The 19,742-nt window shown below is 42.1% G+C and overlaps 1 non-coding gene and 1 pseudogene across 2 annotated transcripts; both read right to left on the bottom strand.

Moving 5' to 3' along the window:
* Positions 1-2,542: 2,542 nt before the first annotated feature.
* On the bottom strand, positions 2,543-18,930 carry LOC138924977 (nicotinamide N-methyltransferase-like; annotated as a pseudogene). The gene is made up of 3 exons (XR_011440477.1): positions 18,777-18,930; positions 17,340-17,561; positions 2,543-2,972 (listed from the first exon to the last, which is right to left on the bottom strand). The product of XR_011440477.1 is annotated as a nicotinamide N-methyltransferase-like (transcript).
* Positions 2,812-2,956, bottom strand: MIR8983 (microRNA mir-8983). Its single transcript, NR_127989.1, has one exon. It is a non-coding gene; the product is annotated as a microRNA mir-8983 (primary transcript).
* Positions 18,931-19,742: the final 812 nt, after the last annotated feature.

Here is a 19,742-nt window from a genome sequence, read left to right as displayed (position 1 = left end):
GGAGGAACAGCTAATAAGTGGCATAGCCAGAATTTGAAAATGGGATGATCTTTGTAGCTGGGAAAAAAAAAAAAACTGGATTGCTGGAACGAACAGAGATGCAGGTTCATTCATTGAATCCAGTGAGTTTTCTTTCTCTTGCCATCTAAGAATTTATTCATTCATTTAACAAATCTTAAGGAGGGTACCCTGTGTCTTTTCCATTTTGTCTGTAATTGGTCTGGAGGTGGGCACGTCACTCAGTTCTGGCCAATATGATGTAAAAAGCCTGCTGGGGTCTTCTGAAAAAGACGTCCTCCCCTGAAAATCCCACTTGCCGGCAAAGGCGGAGGAGAAAGATGGATTAAACTGGATGCTCAATGACACTCTTGAGCCATGTTTCCTCCCAGCAGTGCCTACTTCTGAATTTCTGATTAGTGAGATTAATAAATCCCTATTGTTTAAACCTCTTTTAGATATTGTCACTCAAACAGCCTCCTTTCCATTATCCTGTTATATTCCCTTCATAGCTCTTATCACTATGAGAAAGTATCTTATTTATTGATTAGTTTCCTTATCTGCCTATCCCCCCACTCCCTCTTCTAGAACATGAACTCCCCAGAACAGGGCCCTTACCTCTGCCGTTTGCTGCTCTGTCCCCAGAGCCTAGACCGAAGTGTTAGGGAACAAATATAAATCTAAGAGTCTGACAGTTCAATGGGGAAACAGAAAAATACACGCTAACATTACAATGTCACAAATGTCATCCTCGAGGTAAAAATCACAGGCGACGAGTTAGGGACTGTGCTACGTGGCTGCTGTGGCCAGTCTGGTCTCAGACTTTTCTCCCCAAAACGTTCATAAGTAAAAGTAGAAAACCTATCATTTTCAAACTCGTTTTAAAAAGAGATTGCTTGTTTTTATAAAACAAATTTAAACCAGGGAATCCTGTTTTAAAGGAAAGCTTGCATTTTTGTTTGCGGTTGTGCAAATGTAAGCCAGGGCCATTGTGTGGGAGGTGAGCAAGTGCAGATGTTTCCAGAGCAGTTGTGGCCTTTATTCTGGGGTGGGCGGGAGATGGCACATGTTTGAGAGAGCCTGGTCTCCACTGGAAGTGGTCGCTTCTTGGTGGCCTGAGTGGCCTGTGGAGCTGGCTGCTGGGAATTTTCATGTGCTCTTCCCGGAGCGTTGCTTGCAGAAAGGATGTGCAGGCTTGGGCATCTCTGCCCGCTAGAGGGACAGAGGTGGACCTGGCTTTCTCCATCCAGCCTGGACTGGCCTGTTAGTGTCCTTCAGGATAGAATCTCTAGAAATTGTGATCAGGTTAGAATACTATGTTGTGAGCATGTCCTATGAGGCTCAACAATTGAAAGCATCCTGAAAACGGACTGATACTGTGTTACGACACTGTTGTCCTACACCACCAAGTAAACAAAAATGGACCGATGTTGGCCTCTTGTGCTCTGATGTGATTGTTAATGCACGTGGGGGAGTGCGGAGGAAGGGCTCTCTCCTGTGGGAAGCAGAAATGCCCACTGTCAGTAATCCTAGGAAGAGGGACATCTTGGGATGAGAAATAAGGACTGGAGAGATGGGCCTCAGACCGGGGTGAAGAGGGAGCTCCTTCTCTCTCTAGGGTAGGGGTCAGCAAATTTTCTGCAAAGAACTAGATAGCAAGTATTTTAGGCTTTGCGGGTCATACACGTGGTGACAATACGCATGGTGATGGGGTCTAGAAACCAGAGGGAATAGACATGCCACAAGGAGGTAAGCTAACTCCAAGGAGATGCTTGGCCAAGAGCTATGCGATCAGCCTACCTTCCAGGACCCTCTAAGGATGTGGGCTCCGAAGACAGTCATTTCTAATAGCAGCTAAAATAGTACCTAAGAGTTTCTAATAGCAGTAAGATAGTGCCTGTCATCTCTCTTGTTAACTCCTAAACCTTTCTTCAGGTAGAAGTCACAGCCTTGGCTCAGATGTGTTGAGGGAAGTAAGAGCAGGGTCTGACCATACTTGGGACCCAAGAGCAAAGGGGCCAGCTGTTCCCTGAGCCTGGAGGCGATGGTGGCCCCAGTGGACCCTAACAGAGGACGGCTGTGCCCCGGGCAGTCCCAGCAGCAGTGGAGGCTGTCGTGCAGTAGCCTCTGCAGAGTGAAGACAGTTTAACAAGAGAGGCCTGTCCCTGGGAGAGAAGGAGTCCACAGGTGCTCTAGAAACAGTAGTAAATAACTGCAGACACTTCTCTGTAGGCATGTGTGGTCTTGAGCCATCACAACTGGATGTTTAAGGAAAATGAGGTCCTCTTTGGTTATCACAGGCGGTACAGACTGGACATGCCAGTTCCTCCTTTGATGTCCTCGTAGCACCAGCGCTTGTGAGGAGCACAGAGTAGGTGGTCAAGACATTGTTCTGAGGCTGACTGACAGCTCCAACCCCATGCTAGACAAACCGTCAGGCCCCAGCCGTCAGCCTCTACTGAGCACAATGACCTTGGCAGTTAGAACCAGGACTGAAGTCCACTGGGCAAGTCAAAGGAATTGCTTTAATTGCGATCATGAAGTGTCATACAGATCTGCTCTGCTCCCGTCCCACCAGGGAGAAAAGCCCCTCGTTGTCAGCCATGGTGGAAGAATGACGTTGAGAGCTCTCCTCCAACTGTTGGATGGTCTAGCCAGCCTCTCTCACGGCGGCCTCCACCGCCTCCCGGCCCAGGCAGAGGCTGGAGAACCTCTGCTCGCCAATCATGCAGTAGCTGCTCTTCAGGGCGCCCATGATCACCAGGAAGCCCCCGGCTTTAGCAGGCTGCTGAGGTTCTTGAGGGCTGTGCAGAAGGCAGGGAGGTCAGGGCAGGCGGCATCCAGGCACAGCGTGCTCAGCAGGCAGTCAGCCAGGGGCAGGGGGACAGCGCCCAGCGGCTGGCTCTGAGTCACATCGCACTTCAGGACTTGCTTGACCACCTGCCTCAACTTCTCCTCCTTCTCTGGCCCCTTGACTCTGAAACACACAAACCAACAAACGCTGCTTGCTACCTTACTCATGGGGACCCCAGATCTCTTTGGTGTCAATGCGACTAAGCCATAATCAATCTATAAATCAAAATTCGGGTGAGTTTATTATGAGCCAGATCTGAAGACTAGCCTGGGGCCTTCCTTCCCCAAGGAAGGAAGGGCACCAAAAAAGCGGGGTGTACAGAGTGGTTATATACCATCTTGGAACAATGAGCATACATCACATACACCCGGAATGTTCCTTTTACAGTTGTTACAAGATGCTTAGCTGGCACAACAGATAGAGGAACACAACAGATCGGTGGTCACAAGGTGAGCACAGCAGGTCGGTAATTAATCCTTAGTTCCCAGGAAGAGATGCTTATCCTTAAAGAAATGCCCATATATGGGGAAGCCACATCCCTGTCTTTAAGGGCATCATTTTTGTCTTTGGGACATAGTATTTAAAGCAGATGTACAATGTGTGCTCATCAGTCCCTTTTGGAAAAACAAGGTCAGGCCGAATTAGTTTTAAATAAATAGCTTCTTCTTATACTGTAATATGTACTATTGCTTTTCATTTATTTATCATCGGTCAGGGCTGAAAATGGCAGTGTGTCCCAAATGTTAGGTCCTTAGAGCCATCCCTGTGGTAACAGCAAAGAAAGAAGAAATAAGGGATCATTTTGGCATCTGAACGTGACCACATTCCCTTATGCTGGGTACAATATCTTTATAAAGTAAATAAGAACATGGAAATGATAATACAAATACCCAGCTGCCGCCCTCTACAATGGACTGCCCCCATGAAATTATTCTTCTTCCACTACTTAGAATAGTGTCTAGTTCATTTATTATTTATTATTATTATTACTCTTGTCCCCTCTACCAAACTGCGAGGTATTGGCTATTTGACCCATATGTACCAGGTAATAATGGGCTTAAAATGCCGAAACGGGGTCTTTGCAGCAGCAACTGATCATTGAGGGGCAGTGGGTCAACTGGAGACGTTTATAGAAAATGTTGATCCCTATCCCACAGCTGTGGCCAAGGCTCCTCTAGAGAGAAGAAAACTACAGTTTTCCCTCTCAGGCTTCAAAAAATATTACAGATAGATAGTGTGTTTTCTGATGGAGATCATATTCTTGGTAGCCTTCCCAGGAATCTTATCCTTTTCTGTCAAATCAATGGGGTTTCTTTTCTTTTCTTTTCTTTTTTTGGTGAGGAAGATTGGCCCTGAGCTAACATCTGTGCCAGTATTCCTCCATTTTGTATGTGGGACACCGCCGCAGCCTGGCTTGATGAACGGTGTGTACGTCCATGCCCAGGATCTGAACCAGTGAACCCTGGGCCATCGAAGTGGAGCACATGAATGTAACCACTACGCCACGTGAATGGCCACCTCAATGGGGTTTCTGGAGAGAAAATCAGTTAATGAAAAGAGAAGAGAAAGCAAGTGCAAGAGATGGCATAGAGTGCCTCGGATCCTTTCGGAATTAGTGGAGGAATGAAGGAGCAAACTAACAAATTAACCAAATTAAATAAATGCATAGAGTGCACAAGAGAAACTAGAGAAACAGACAAGAGAGAAAGAAGTAGCAGAGAGTCAGAGGGGTAAGAGAAAGAGAAGAAACAATGAGTGTGTAAAGTGCTCAGAAGGTCACAGAGCTCACATAATAGGAGTGAGGATCGGGGGATCCAGCCCTTCGAGGAAGTTAATGAACAAAGCACCAGGGGTGCTTACATTCAGGAAACCCACAGCCCATTAGCTCCCGGAGAAGACGGCCACTTGGGCAGCAAGGCTTGATGGAGACAGCAGAGGACGGTCCAACATCAGAGCCAGCGAAAGAGAGGCTTCCAGTGGGACTGTTTCTGGTCATGAAGAAAGGCAGTGGTTTAAATAAAACTTGGAGGTTTACCTCCCGGTAGAATGATTTGAAATAGTAGCAATTAATGGTGGATATCTTATTTAAATATTTAGTTAAAATCTTAAGCCTAGTGTGTATAATCAGTTATTTGCAAACATCCGTTAGTTTTGTTATAATTTTCCATTTAAGAAGCTTAGCAATAAGCACATGAAAAGATGCTCAACATCATTGGCCAATAGAGAAATGCAAATCAAACCATGAGACACCACTTTACACTTACTAGGTGGCTATACTGAAAAAGACAGACAGCAACAAGTATTGTTGAGGATGTGGGGAAACTGGAACCTACACACACTGCTGGTGAGACTGTAGAATGATCAAGCTGCTTTGGAAAACAGTCTGAAAGTTCCTCAAAAGGTTCAACATAGAGTTACCACATGACCCAGGAATTCCACTTGTAGGTATATAGCCCACAAGAATTGAAACATGTCCACACAAAGACTTGTGCGTGAGTATTTATAGCAGCATTATTCATAATAGCCAAAATATGGAAATGACCCAAATGTCCATCAACTTATAAATAGATAAATATAATGTGGTATGTCCATACAGTGAAATATTGTTCAGTAATAAAAAAGGAATGAACAACTGATACATGCCACAACATGGAAGGACCTGGAAAACATTCTGCTGAGTGAAAGAAGCCAGACACAAAAGGCCACACGTTGTGTGACTCCATTTATATGAAATGTCCAAAAACACAAATCTATAGAGACCAAGAGCAGACCAGTGGTCGCCAGGGGCCGAGAGGATTAGGGGGAAATGGGAGTGACAGCTAATGGGCACAGGGTTTCTTTTGGGAGGTAGAAATGTTCTAAAATTGTGGTAAGGATCGTACAATTCTGTGAATATACTAAGAACTATTAAATCACACACTTTAATCGGGTGAATTGGATCTTATGGGAATTTTATCTTGGTAAAGCTATTCTATTAAAAAAAGAGAGAGAGAAGCTTAGCAAGGTATTGGTTTCAGGGAATTCCTATGAACCGATAACCTGGTATATAGGGAACAATAATTACCTTTGGGTGGCTCTACCCGCTCCCCTATCAAGGGTAGAAAGGGTGGGAGGGGACCAATTTGTACTGATTGTCCTGGACTCTTCTGGTTTCAGCACCGGCAATCCCACGTCGTGGGAACCCTCCCAGTCCTGGGAAAACTGGGAAGGTTAGTCAGTCCCAAAGCAGGAAAACCAGTTACAAAGCTGCCACCTAGCCTGAGAGAATGTGTATGATTTGGCAGAACATTTTAAGATAAAAAATAATAATTCAGGGGCCAGCCCTGTGGCTGAGTGGCTGGGTTCGCGCACTCCACTTCGGTGGCCCAGGGTTTCCCTGGTTCGGATTCTGGCCGTGGACATGGTACCGCTCCTTCGGCCATGCTGAGGCGGCGTCCCATATAGCACAACCTGAAGGACCCACAACTAGAATGTACAGCTATATAATGGGGGGCTTTGGGGAGAAGAAGAAGATGAAGAAGAAAAAAAGAAGATTGGCAACAAATGTTGGCTCACGTGCCAATCTTTAAAAAAATAATAATAATAATTCAACATTATGGAAGTCTGTGTGGAACACAGATTTGAATAGGTAAATTAATCTAGAATAGAAAAATTTCAAATAACCTATCTGTACCTATGGATAACTTAAGTGTACATAAAAAGCTAAAGAGGTGACAACATGGTGTTAATTGAATGTGTTTAAGGATCATCCTCTATCATGGGAACATTGTGGGAGCCTGTATTTAAGTGATTACATCGAAAGCAGGTTGGACCTCTGTGCCCTGTTGTGTGTTAAGCTATTTTAAAGACACAAGTTACCACAGAATGAGTACTTGCCAGTCAGATGATGATGGAAATTGTTCCCAAACTGTGAGTCACACTGTGAAGTCTAGAAAGCTCTCAGAGAATGTGCCAGTTTGAGAGGGAAATTTGTTGGAAACACCCACTGTGGCGGATACCTGTGTGTCCTTGGACGTACAGCCAACATCGGTGAACTCAGTTCCCAAGGTGGCTGAGTAAAGATTACGCCTCAGGGCTCCTCGGGGCCTGCAAGCCCACCCGCGGGGAAATGGACTCGCCTGGAGACCCAGGCAATTACCACTCAGCCTCGCTTTTAGCTTAAGGGGTAAGTGATAAACACACACTAGTAAAACGTTAGGCCCTTTTACAGAGAGGGAACAGCACAGCGCCATTTCTCTAGTTCTAAAGATCTGCTCTCTCAAAAGAATCAATATGCAAATAAAAGGGCAGTGATTTCCTCTGTAAATATGCTGTCTGTGAGAGCCTGAGGCAGCTGGGGAGGGAGGGCAGGAATGAAAGGATGAAGAGCAGGATTCCCGGGAAGAACATTTAGCAAGACTGTCTTCGAGAACCCCAGGAAATTATCCCGGGACTTAGAGCAGGTTGCTCCCGCCCTGTCTCGGCAAGGCAGGTGGTGAATCAGAATCCCCTGGACACAGTTTTTCAATTACACTCACCTCCTCCAAGCCCCATCCCTAGATGTTCCAGCAGGCACCTCCGGAGGGAGAGCCATGAAAACGTGTACAGGAAGTAAAAAGCTAAATGAGCTTGGATGTCAATGGAAGAGTTGTAAGAGCAAGGGATAATCATTGGTTGACTTTCGGTACAGGCCACAGCTGAGTCAGGTGGAAGACATTCTGGGAGGCAGAGTCTGGAAAGCAAAATGCACACATGTATTTTACAAAGATTTTTTTGAACCTCTGCTATGTGCTAGAAGAGTGCTGGGCAATGAGGATGTAGGTGGAGCAAATGAGAAATAGGTCCTATCCTCATGGAGATTACAGTGTGGTGGGGGAGAAAGAATTAACCAATGATCATCCACAAAAATGGAAAATTAAGCTGTGATAAATGCTAGGAAGGAGAGGAACATGGCACTGCTGGAGGAATATTGGGAGCTTAATTTGGTCTACAGTATCAGGAAAGCTCTGCCAAAAAGGAGTCAGGGCAGCAGAGACATAGAGGATAAATAAGGAGGAGTTAACTAGGCCAAAGAGAGTAGGGATGGGAAGAGGATCTCCCATAAGAGGAAATAGCAAGTGCAAAGGCACTGTGGTGGGAGGAAACATGGAGGGGAGGAGACTGCCAATGTGGCTGGATCTCAGAAAATAAAGCAGAGCATGGTAGAAAGTGTGGTAAATGGGGTCAACAAGTGCCAGACGGGGCAGGACTTTGTGGACCATGTTAAGAATTTTGCTTTTTATCTTAAAAGGTATGGACGGTCTTTAAGGAGTGCTAAAGAAGGGAGTGAGGTGATCAGATCTACACTTTAAGTTGATTACTACGTTAGGACAGGAGTGGAGGTGGGAGGCCACTTAGGAGAAAGAGGATGGTAGCTGGGACCAGGGTGATGGAAAACATTGGAAGAAAGACACTGGTTCAAGAGGAACTCAGGAAATAAAATGGACAGAACCTGGTGCTGGTCACGGAACATGACTGAGAGAGAGATGGCAAGGCTGGCTTCCAGGCTTCCGGCTTGTCCATTAATTGTGTGATGGTGCCATTCAAGGAGATAAGAACACCAGCAATGGAGCAGATTTGGGGGAGATCATAGTTCTATTTGGGCACATTGAGTTTGAGAGGCTTTGAGACCTATGAGTAGAAATGTTTACACTTTGAAAGTAATGGCCAGTTGAGGATTTCTCAACCTGCCCTGTTAATTTTCCCCAAGAGAGAATGCAGTGAGAGCACCTATTTAAGAGAAAAGCATCCTTTAAAAAGGCAGAAAGTTCTCAGAGGCATCGCTGAAACAATCGTCATGACCATCAGGATCCTGATGTTGAGGAGTGTCCATCCCTTACAAGACATGAAAACATAGAGATGCTCTGGAATAGAGGCAGTTCACTAGTTCATGGAACAAATTTGGCATGACTGTGTCTATTTTGGGCAATAGACAAACACCTTTTTTATTTTTATTTTTTTGGAAGATTGGTTCTGAGCTAACATCTGCTGCCAATCCTCCTCTTTTTTGCTGAGGAAGACTGGCCCTGAGCTAACATCTGTGCCCATCTTCCTCTACTTTATATGTGGGATGCCTGCCACAGCATGGTTTGAGAAGCGGTGCGTAGGTCCACACCCAGGATCCGAACCAGCGAACCCCGGGCCACCGCAGCAGAGTGTGCAAACTTAACCACTGCACCAGTAGGCTGGCCCCAACACCTTTTTAAATAGATTGAAAATGTTTATGTAGAGAACATCTGCTTTAGAGAACTGCCATTCTGCATATGCTCAAGCTTTCTCCTGTCAGGGACACTGAGGTAAGCGGAGGAACTGTTTTCTGTAGAGACAACCAGAAGGGGCTCCAGCCTCCCCAGGTCCCTCCTGGCTGCCCTGAGGGCTGAGGAGAATAACAGCAGAGCACACCTCTGACTCATGCGCATCCCCCAGTGTATCTTGTTGGGAAGCTCTGTTCTAGACACCAGTGCTTTTCGAACTGTAAAATGCATACAATACCCTGCAGATCTCATCAAAAACGCAGATGCTGATTCTGTAGGGAGAGAGCGGGGCCCAAGAGTCTGCATTTCTAACAGGCTCCCAGGCAATGTGGAAGCTGCTTCTCTGGGGACCACAAGGCAATCTGCTCCAAGTCCCAGGAGCCAGAGGTTAATTAATGCTGTTTCTAGGATGTCTTAAGGTAAAAGTTCATTTTCTTCGGTTCACGCTTGAGCAGTTAGTTATATCTTAGTATTTGACTTTCTGACTCGAGAAATGAAGAGTGTGAGGCAAGAATTTGGTACCAGTGTCTTACAACTTTTCAGAGAGTGGTAAAAATGAGTAGTATCTAAATGTATGAGACATATTCCAAAGGCGGAGGAACAGGAGACAGCTCAAATTGTCTCTGGCAGCAGTCAGCGCAAGAAATAGCTTCAGATAAAGAAGAAATAATCTCAGGGGAAATAGGCTGTGGGTTGACAGAGGTACTTGACGATGCAAGAAAGACATAAGCTGAATGGGATCACTATCATTCTCAAAATAGTTGAAGCCACAGGATCTAGCACGAGGATAAGGCTGAGAATGCAGAACTTGACTGCCAAAAATACAATCCCTTAATCTAACGGAGCGACTGGGAAGGGACAGTGTCTCAAGAGGCAATTGCTACAACTGACGATTCTGGCACGAGATAAGAAATGCTTTTAGGGTCCTGCTACATTTTAAGGATTCATTTCTGAATGAGATGGGAAGGCTCGTGATGGCCAGGGAAATTGAGAACAAAGTTCTAAAAGCCCTTTTGACATGATTTGGACTTCAGAAAGGTGTGTTGTCTGACAATGACTGAGAACTTTTTTACAAACTTTCCCTGAAATTCTTAAATCCTCGGAAATTCCTAATGTATCAAATAATTTTGGATATTGTCCAAATCCTCATAGCTACAGGTTTTTTTTTTTTTCCTAGTTAATACCAATTTCATTCTGTGGAATCATATAGTCAATAGAAAAGAGAAGTTTGAAATTACTTTTATTTTGAAGAATATATCTTCAGTTTGAAGACTACAGCCAGCATAAAATTCTAAGTAAGGGATTTGCAAGTTACAATGGCCTATGAAAGTAGCCTCTCTCAACTTCTTACTAAATGCCAGGGAGAAAAATAGAGCAATATTTAGGCAATATTAAACAGTTTTATGACGTTGCTTACATGTAAGGGCAACAAAAATACATTCCCAATATGCATAGACTTAGCAAATATGTCACTTACATGTTCTTGAAAAAATTACTTGAAGACCTATTCAGTTGACTAAGTGATAAACCAGAATTAAAACCCCAATGACTAGAAATAATCATATAAAACGAGCATGATATAAAATGTACACACACTTGCAAATATGATTACAAACCAAAAACAAATATCCAAATGTTTGGGTGTCAAAAATTGTTAAATTCCTCATATTACAAGGAAGAAAAACAGTTACTGACTTTTACCTGATATTGATAAGCTTAGAGAATTTGTCTCCAGTAGACCTGCATTATAAGAAATACTACAACAAGTTCTTCAGGTGATGGGAAATGATGCCAGATAGAAGCCTAGATCTGAGGAAAGGAATGAAGAATACTGGACAGGATAGATATGCGGGTAACTATAAAAGATTTTATATATGTTTGTTTCAAATGTTACTGACTGATGTGAATATGCTGAAAACTACTGAGCTATACACTGAAAAATAGTTGAGATGGAGGGGCTGGCCCCGTGGCCGAGTGGTTAAGTTCGTGCGCTCCGCTACAGGCGGCCCGCTGTTTCGTAGGTTTGAATCCTGGGCGCGGACATGGCACTGCTCATCACACCACGCTGAGGCAGCGTCCCACATGCCACAACTAGGAGGACCCACAATGAAGAATATACAACTATGTACTAGGGGGCTTTGGGGAGAAAAACGAAAAAAATAAAAATCTTAAAAAAAAAATAGTTGAGATGGTAAATTTCAGGGCATGCGTTGTGTTTTAACCACAATTAAAATAAAATAATAAAAAACAAATAAATAAAAGTACTACTGACTACTTAAAGCAAAAATAATAACAATGTATTGTAGCGTTACAGTATATATAGAGTAAAATATGTGACAACAAGTGCATAAGGAGTGGGAGAGTGGGTTAAAGGAATTACACTGTTGTAATATTTTACATTGTTCATGAGGGAATAAATATGTTAAAAATACATAATGCAGTTTCTAGAAAAATCACATGCATGCATACACATACACAATCATGCAAAACACAAAAAGAGGTCAATATGGGCAAGCCCCATGGCTGAGTGATTAAGTTTGCATGCTCCACTTCAGTGGTCCAGGGTTCACTGGTTCAGATCTATGGTGTGCACCAACACACTGCTCATCAAGCCATGCTGTGGCAGCATCCCACATAGAAGAACTAGAATAATTTACAACTAAGATATACAACTGTATACTGGGCCTTTGGGGAGAAAAAAAGAAAAGAAGATTGGCTACAGATTTTAGATCAGGGCCAATCTTCCTCACCAAAAAGAAGAACTGAAACTTAAAAAAATATATATTACCTTAAAAAAAAAAGAGTCCAATAGAGGAAAGAAAAGTCAATAGAGGAGATAAAAAGGAATACTAAAAATGTGTATACTTATATTAAATGGAATATCAAAAATTATTCCATTCACCAAGGAGAAGCAGGGAAAAAAGCACAAATGAGCAACAAACAGATGGAACAAATAGAAAATATATACTAAGATGGTAGATTTAGACTTGATCATACAATATCAGTAATTACATTAAATGTAAATGGACTAAACAATTCAGTTAAAAGGCAGAAATTGTCACATTGGATTGAAAAGAAAGACCTACTACATGCTATTTGCAAGAAAAATATTTTAAGTATAAAAACACAGACTGGTTGAAAACAAAAGGGTGGAAAAAGATATATCATGTATATTTGTTACCTGTTACTGCATAATAAATTACTCCCAAACTTAGGAACTTAAAATGACAAAGATTTATCTCACAGTTTCTGTGGGTCAGATATCCTGGCACAGATTAGATGAGTACCTCAGGTGCAAGGTCTTTATTGAGTTTGCAGGGTTGGCCATGTCTTCAGTCTCATCTGAAGATCCAACAGGGCGAAATTTTCTTCCAAGCTCACTTCTTAGGACAAGTATGTGAAAGACAGCACCCAACAGGGAAGCTGTAGTCTTTTTGTGACCTAATTTCAGGATTGATGTCCCACCACTCTGCTGCATTGTATTTGTGACTTGAATAGAGTCACTAAATCCAATGGACACCCAAGGGGAGAGAATTAAACAAGAGTGTGAATAGTTGAGGTGAGGATTGCTGGGGGCCATCTTAGAGGCTACCTACCACTCCAAGCAAACATCAAGCATAAGAAGGCTGGTGTGGCCACATTAATATCAAAGTAGACTTCAAGACAAAGTATATTACTGGTGGAAAAGGGAGATATTTCATAATCATAAAATGGTCAATTCATCAAGAAGACATAATTCTAAAAATGTATATAGCTAATAACAAAGCTTCAAAATGCATGAAGCAAATGTTGACAGAACAACGGAGAGCGAGAGATAAACCCACAATCATAGGGTGAGATTTTAACACCTTCTCTCAGTATTTGATAAAAAAAAATCATGTAGAAGTTTAAACAATGCTATCAATCTACCAGACTTAATTGACATTTATAGAAACTAAGTCCACAACTGGATAATATACATTCTTTTCAATGTAGAAAGTACATAGATTGTTCACCAAGATAGACCATAAGCTGATAAAATAAAATGCTGACTACAACAAAATTTGATTAGAAACCAAAAACAATAAGATATCTAGAAACTCTCTAGATTTTTGGAAAGTAAGCAAAACAATTCTAATAATTCATAGTCAAAGAAGAAATCACAAAGCAAATTAGAAAATATGCTAAATCAGATAATAATAAAAATATGACAAATCAAAAATCATGGGATGAAGCTAAAAGAGTGCTGAAGAAAATTTATAGCTTTAAATGCCTACAAGAGAAGAAAGAAATGTGTGAAATCAGTGACCTAGGCTTCCACCTTAAGAAGCTAGAAAAAGAAGAGCACATGTCAGAACTATAGTAAGTGGAAGAAAGAAATTGAGAAAAGTAAGAGTAGAAATCAATACAATACAAAATGGACTGACAATCGAGAAAATCAGTAAAGCCAAGAGTTGGTTCTTTGAAAAAATTAATAAAATTTATAAATCTCAAGCAGGATTGATCAAGATTTTAAAAAAAAAAGGACAAATTACCAATTTCAAGAATGAAAGAGGAAAGATGACTAAAGATCATATAGAAATTAAAAGGATAATAAAGGAATATTGTAAAACACTTATGCCAATAAAGTTGACAATCAAAATGAAAAGGACAAATTCCTTGAAAAATAGTACTTATCAAAACAGACAAAAGAAGTAGGAAATTCAAATACCCAATAAAGAAATAAAGGTTCTCATAAAAAACCTCCACAAACTTGAAAAACCCTCAGCTTCAGATAGCTTCACTGGGGAATTCTATCAATCATTTAAGGAAGAAATAATTCTAATAATACAAACTCTTTCAAAAAATGGAGGAGGAAGAAATACTTCCAACTTGTTATATGAATCTAGCCTCATGCTGACATCAAAATCTGCCAAGCATGTTACAAGAAAATAAAATTATAGCTCAATACCCCTCATAGATATAGATGCAAAAATCTTTAACAAAATATTAGCAAATCACATCCAGGGAGACACAAAAGGATACTACTTCATGACAAAGGGGTTTATGCCAGTTTGATTTAACATTCTAAATTATCCAATGTAATTCACATTTTCAGAATAAAGGAGAAAAATCATATGACCATCTCAACAAATGCAAAAAGTATGTATGAAAAGTTTCAACATTCAATTAAAAACTCCCAAGAAACTAGGAATACAAGAGAACTTAGTCTGGTAAAGAATACCTATGAAAAACCTATAGTTAAGATCATTCTTAATGATGAATCATTGAACATTTTTTCCTAACATATGGAAATAGGCACAAATGTCTGCTCTCATCATTTCTATTCAACATTCTTTTGGAAGTCCTAGCCACTGTAATAAGGCCAGAAAAATAAATAAAAGTCATAAACACGGAATAGAAGAAGTAAAACTATTTTTATTTGCAGATGATGTAAGAGTATACATAGAAAACCATATGCAATCTACAAAAAACACTACTAAAATGAATTAGGGAAGTCAGCAAGGTCACAGGACACAAGGGCAATATACAAAGATCAATTATATTTCTATATACTAGCAAATGAAATAAAAATAAAATTAGCATGAAACAAAAATGAAATTAAAAATTACAACTAGCAGTAGTATTAAAAAACATGAAACACAGGAAAAATTTAACAAAATATATGTGAAATATGAGAACTGCAAAACATTGCTGAGAGAAACTGAAGTCCTAAATAAACTGAGAGATAAACCATGCTGGTGGACTGCAGAATCAATATATCCATTCTCATAAATTTATTTGTAAATTCAAAGAAATCTCAATCAAAATCTCAGCAAGCCTTTTTTGAAGAAATTGACAAGTTTATCCTAAAATTAATGGCACTAAATTTACCAAAAAAATCTTGAAAAAGAACAAAGTTGGAGGACTCATACTATTTGATTTCAAGACTTACCATCCTTGGTGAAAAGGATAAAGGACTAGCATAAATCCAGTGGAAATTTAGTAACTGCATGAAAGCAAAAAGGTTAATTGCAAACAAAATATAAAACTCCTAGTTTATTCATACTGCTATATTATAAAGAGTTGTACCACGAATGAGTCACCTTGATAACTTAAATTTAACAATCCACGTTTTCTTCTAATACGACAGTGTAGCAACAATATGTAAGAAAATGAACATAAAGTTTGAAATACTCTTAATAACCTTGAAGTCAGCAGACCATTAAAAAGAAATGGGAGGGCTAAAGAAATAGAAGCAGACTTCAGAGTTAATTTCAGACAGGAAACTGACCCAGGAATAAACAAAAGTTGGTAAATAGATGGGAATCAAATTTAAATGCAACTATAGAAAAATGAATTGACCTTCACTCCAAGAAGAGCATGGCGGCAAGCATACTCCTTAGGGACACGTTAAGACCACAGGATTTCATATTTATTGTGGGGATTCAGGAGTATTACCTCAATCCTCCTGTTGTTGAAGTTCAGAAACATGGGAGTCGTCCTTGATACTTCCCTCTCCTCATTCCCATAACCAATCATTACCAACTCTTACCCATTCTATCTCAAAAATTCATCTCAAAGTAATCTACCTCTCTCCATCACCTAGTCCAAACCTCCATCATCTCCTACCTGGATTTAAATTGTCTCCTTTCTGCATCTCTCATTCTCCTCTAAGCCCCTCCAACCCATTCTCCACACGATAGCCAGAGAGATCTTCGTAAAAGTAAATTTGGTCTTATTGCTCTCCCCATTATACCTGTAAGGGCTTCTCCTTACACCTGAGGCCACAATCTTTAACTTGGCCTGCAGGCCCTAATGATCTGGCACCTGCTTGCCTCTTGTGATGTGACCTCTAGGTAACAAGGGACCTCCTCTGTCTTGTTCACCGTTCTTTCCCAGTAGCTAGTACTACGGCACAATGTAGGTGCTCAATTTAAGTTTGTTGAATGAATGAATGAATGCTAGTAACTTTAACCGTGAGCCAAAAAGTGTTAGCCCTTGTTTCTTGAGGGAGATTGTCTTGCGAGAAAATCAGAGCTCTTTCCTGACCAAATCGTGGGATATGTTCATTAAAAACATATATGCCTTCCCGTTGTGAGTGAAAGACAAGAAAAGGAAAGACAAAGGATGTTGTGCAACACGCAACGTCTGCAGTATATGAGCAAAAGGGGAAATGTAGGAAAAAGTGAACTGGGGGAAGGGAGAGAGACAGTTCATGTGCAAATTAAACCCTGGGTAAAAGAGCATGGGGAAAGAGAAAAAATGTACAAAACAAAAACAAAAAACCCCATAAGAGCAGGAAAAAAAAGAAAGGTAAGTACAACTGAGCATATAAGAAACAGCCGACAAGGCCAGCAGGATCCTAGGAGAAAGAGTAAAGTGGTCCTTTTATGAGTTTGCACAGGAGTCTGTGGGGTCTCAGCAACATGCGTAGCAGCAAAGACATGATGCTCCAGGAGCCGATGGTCCGCTGGGCAGGAGAGTGGGCCTGAGCTGAGCAATTATGGGACAATCGGCCGAAGACCGAGGCACGTCAGGACGAGAGAAGGACAAGGCGAAATGCAGAACTGGCCACCTCTGGCTAGCAGGCTGCTGCCAATTCTCGTGCGGGGAGAAATTAATTTAAACAAGATTCATTTGCATAAATTTTACTTGTAGACGGAGTAGTGTAAGATTTTGATCATTAGTTGTGAGTTTGTAAAGCTCTATTTTTATGGATGGTGAGTAACAAATTCTTTTCAAATACTTCCTTGATGCTGATAATCTCAGTTTAAAAACCTAGTCAGCTTTTGCTGTATCTGGTGGCGTCAGCACTGGCCACCCCCACAGCAGAGTTCTCTGTGCTTGGATCACTAGCAACAGAACGGCTCTGGGGCACGAAGCTCTGACAGCCAGAAGCTGCTGGTGAGGAGCTGTTTTCGCCTTAGCTGATGTTGTCCCCAAACAAGATCTGATGTACCTGACCGACAGGCTGCACCTACACACAGCCCTGGAAAGGTTTTGTGTGTATTCCTCTCAGCTCAGTGTGCATCTCTTCAACTCTCTCCCTGTGCTTTCTGCTATTCTGGTGCGTGCACACACACACTCACTTCTCCGTCTTGTTCTCTCTCTCTAGCTCTCTCTTTCTCCATCTGAATTTCTGTTTGGTTTCTCTCTTTCTGTTTCCTTTGCTTTGCAACTTGGACTTGACAGATAATTCTTGGTTCAGAAAAACAACTGTCACTCAGGTACCCTCAAAAAGCCAGGAAGCAGACCCCAGCTTCTCTATCTGTTCCCTTCCAGTTCACACACGTAAGTCACCACTGGGGACCAGTCGAAGGCCCCTGGCTCCTTCTTCAGCCACTTCTCCAGCTCTTGCAGGTTCTGGTCAGTGTAGTCGGTGGCGATGATCTCCTTGAAGGATTCACAAGCAGAGAGGAGCTGATAGATGGTGGGGCCAGAGCCGACGTCAATCAGGACGTCTCCCTGCAGGCCATCTGGTCTAGAGGAGGGAAGGAAGAAGGGGGGACCAGGCATTATATGGTAGCGGACGGAGCCGATTTGCATCGTCTTTGCCAGAATTGTGATGGAAAGCCCCAAGGAGAGCCCCAGAGGCAGGTCATCTCTCTATTCACTCCTCCTCCCTCAACGTCTTTTTTTAAAACATCTTTTCATTTTCTAGTCCTCAATCCAGGGTGGTGACATGTTGCTGGGATATTTTTAGGTCTAGGAAAAAGAAAAAAAGATCTATATGTGGTGTAGAGACCCCTGATCCAGAAAGACCGCTACACAGAGAATGTAAAAACTGTTGACGGGAAAGCCTCAAAACGAGTTTATTTGGGAATAGCCAAAACAATTGCCATTCAGGAGCGCATGCTATGGCAACCACGGGCAAAGCCGGAAGGGAAAGGAGGGGAGCAGCTTTTATAGAGAAAAGGAGGAGGAGGGCGGGCTGTTCTAAATGAAAATCCATTGGGGGAAGTAACGGTTCAGTGCATCAACAGCTTCTCATTGGCTGAGCTTCGGCATTTCTCATTGGCTGGGCTGTTGCCAGGTGGGGAGAGAAGTCTTCCTTGAGTAGTAAAGTGGTTTTACTTCCTGTCCAAGATGCAAGCCTCCCTCTCTTCCTGTCTGGGGTAATTGGTGACGTGTGATGGGGCGTGAGAGCTCCCCCTACAGGCCTTCCCAACTCCAATTTAGTTAAGGTTTCTTTTATTAATTTCCACAAAACTATTAAGGAGTACTTTGGGGGAAAGTTAAAAAAAAGTTTTTAAATTGAGTTTATATATAATGTCTTTCTCCAAAAAGCACCCAGTTCTTCATATACTGGGAATTTTTTTTCCCACGCATATTCACAGCATTCCTTTGAGTTAGGAACAGAATAAGTATTAGAATCTCTGTTTCTTAAGTGGCCCATCATGGTTAAATGGCTGGCTCTGGTCACCTAGCAAATTCATACAGAATCAAGGACAGCACTCTCATCCTCTGATACCCTTTTGCATGGCCAAAAAAGACAATGGATGCAAAAGCACTTTGTAAACTGTAAAATATCTCTACCAACGTTAGTTTTTACCCTCATTAAAGAAATGATGCCCAAAGGGCTGTCAAATAACAATGCCTAGACACAAAACCCAGTCATGCCCTGAGACTCTATCTCAAAATGCATGACTTGCCTTTCGGAGGGGAGACGCACAGACAACAGACAAACTTACCTAGGCAGAAGATCTTGAAAATGTTTTTCAGAAGATACCTAAGAGTCTCATTTTCTGCAGAGTGCCTGGACCCAAAGTTGTAATATTTTCCTAAGTAATCCTGAGGGTTAAAATGGCTCAGATAAGTGTCCTTGGAGGTGAAGCCAGATTCCATTGTGTCTCAGGCCTGCTGCCACCAATCTACCGCCCACGCTCCCTCTCCTCAAGAAACTGGGTAGTCACCCTGCGGAGGTTGACTTCCTAAGTCTCAGGCCATTAATCTTTCTTCTATCAGTTTAGCCCATCCCTTAGCAATAGATGTTTGGTTAAACACTAACTGAGAGAAATATACCAAAAATGTTCTGGCTGTTCTAGGAAGTGATGAAATTCCTGGGGAAGGGAGCCTAGGAGAAGGGCAGAGTGGGAAGGGGTGGGCCATGAGCTGTATGCAATGCTCCGCCAAGGGGTGAAGTTCAGCCACAAGGGATTATAGACAGGAGGAATCACCTGGGCTCATCAGGGAAATTATTTAACTCATAGAAGAACCGCAAAATTCAGAGAGATGAGTCATCTCCCCACAGCAGCATCATTCTTCTCCTTCTCGCAGGGATTCTCCCGGGAACGAGAGCCCAGAAGAATAGTTTCAATTTAAACATGTGGAGGAAAGAAAAGAAAAGAGGGAAAATAGGAGAGGAAATGTGTTCAGGGCTAGAGAAGGAATATCAGATGAAGTCTGGAAAGAGGGTAAAAGAGCAATTATGAAAACATGGATGAGGCTTTCTCCAGTGTCTAGGCCAGCTACAATCCTGTAACCCCGTCCTCGTGCTCTGCACACCCCTCCATCCCCTCTCTCTGTCTGCGGTTTCACCCACCATTTCTCAGCATCTGGCAAACACCTCCTCCCTGAGCCTCCCCACTCCTTTCAGTCAATCCAAATCCTGACGGTTCTTTCAAAGTGAACTTTAAGCCCTCTACTTCCTTTAACAA

Source organism: Equus caballus, chromosome 7, assembly GCF_041296265.1.
Source record: "Equus caballus isolate H_3958 breed thoroughbred chromosome 7, TB-T2T, whole genome shotgun sequence".
Lineage (NCBI taxonomy): Eukaryota > Metazoa > Chordata > Mammalia > Perissodactyla > Equidae > Equus > Equus caballus.
The sequence above is the reverse complement of the archived record's forward strand: the minus strand, read 5'-3'. Positions and strand labels throughout refer to the sequence as shown.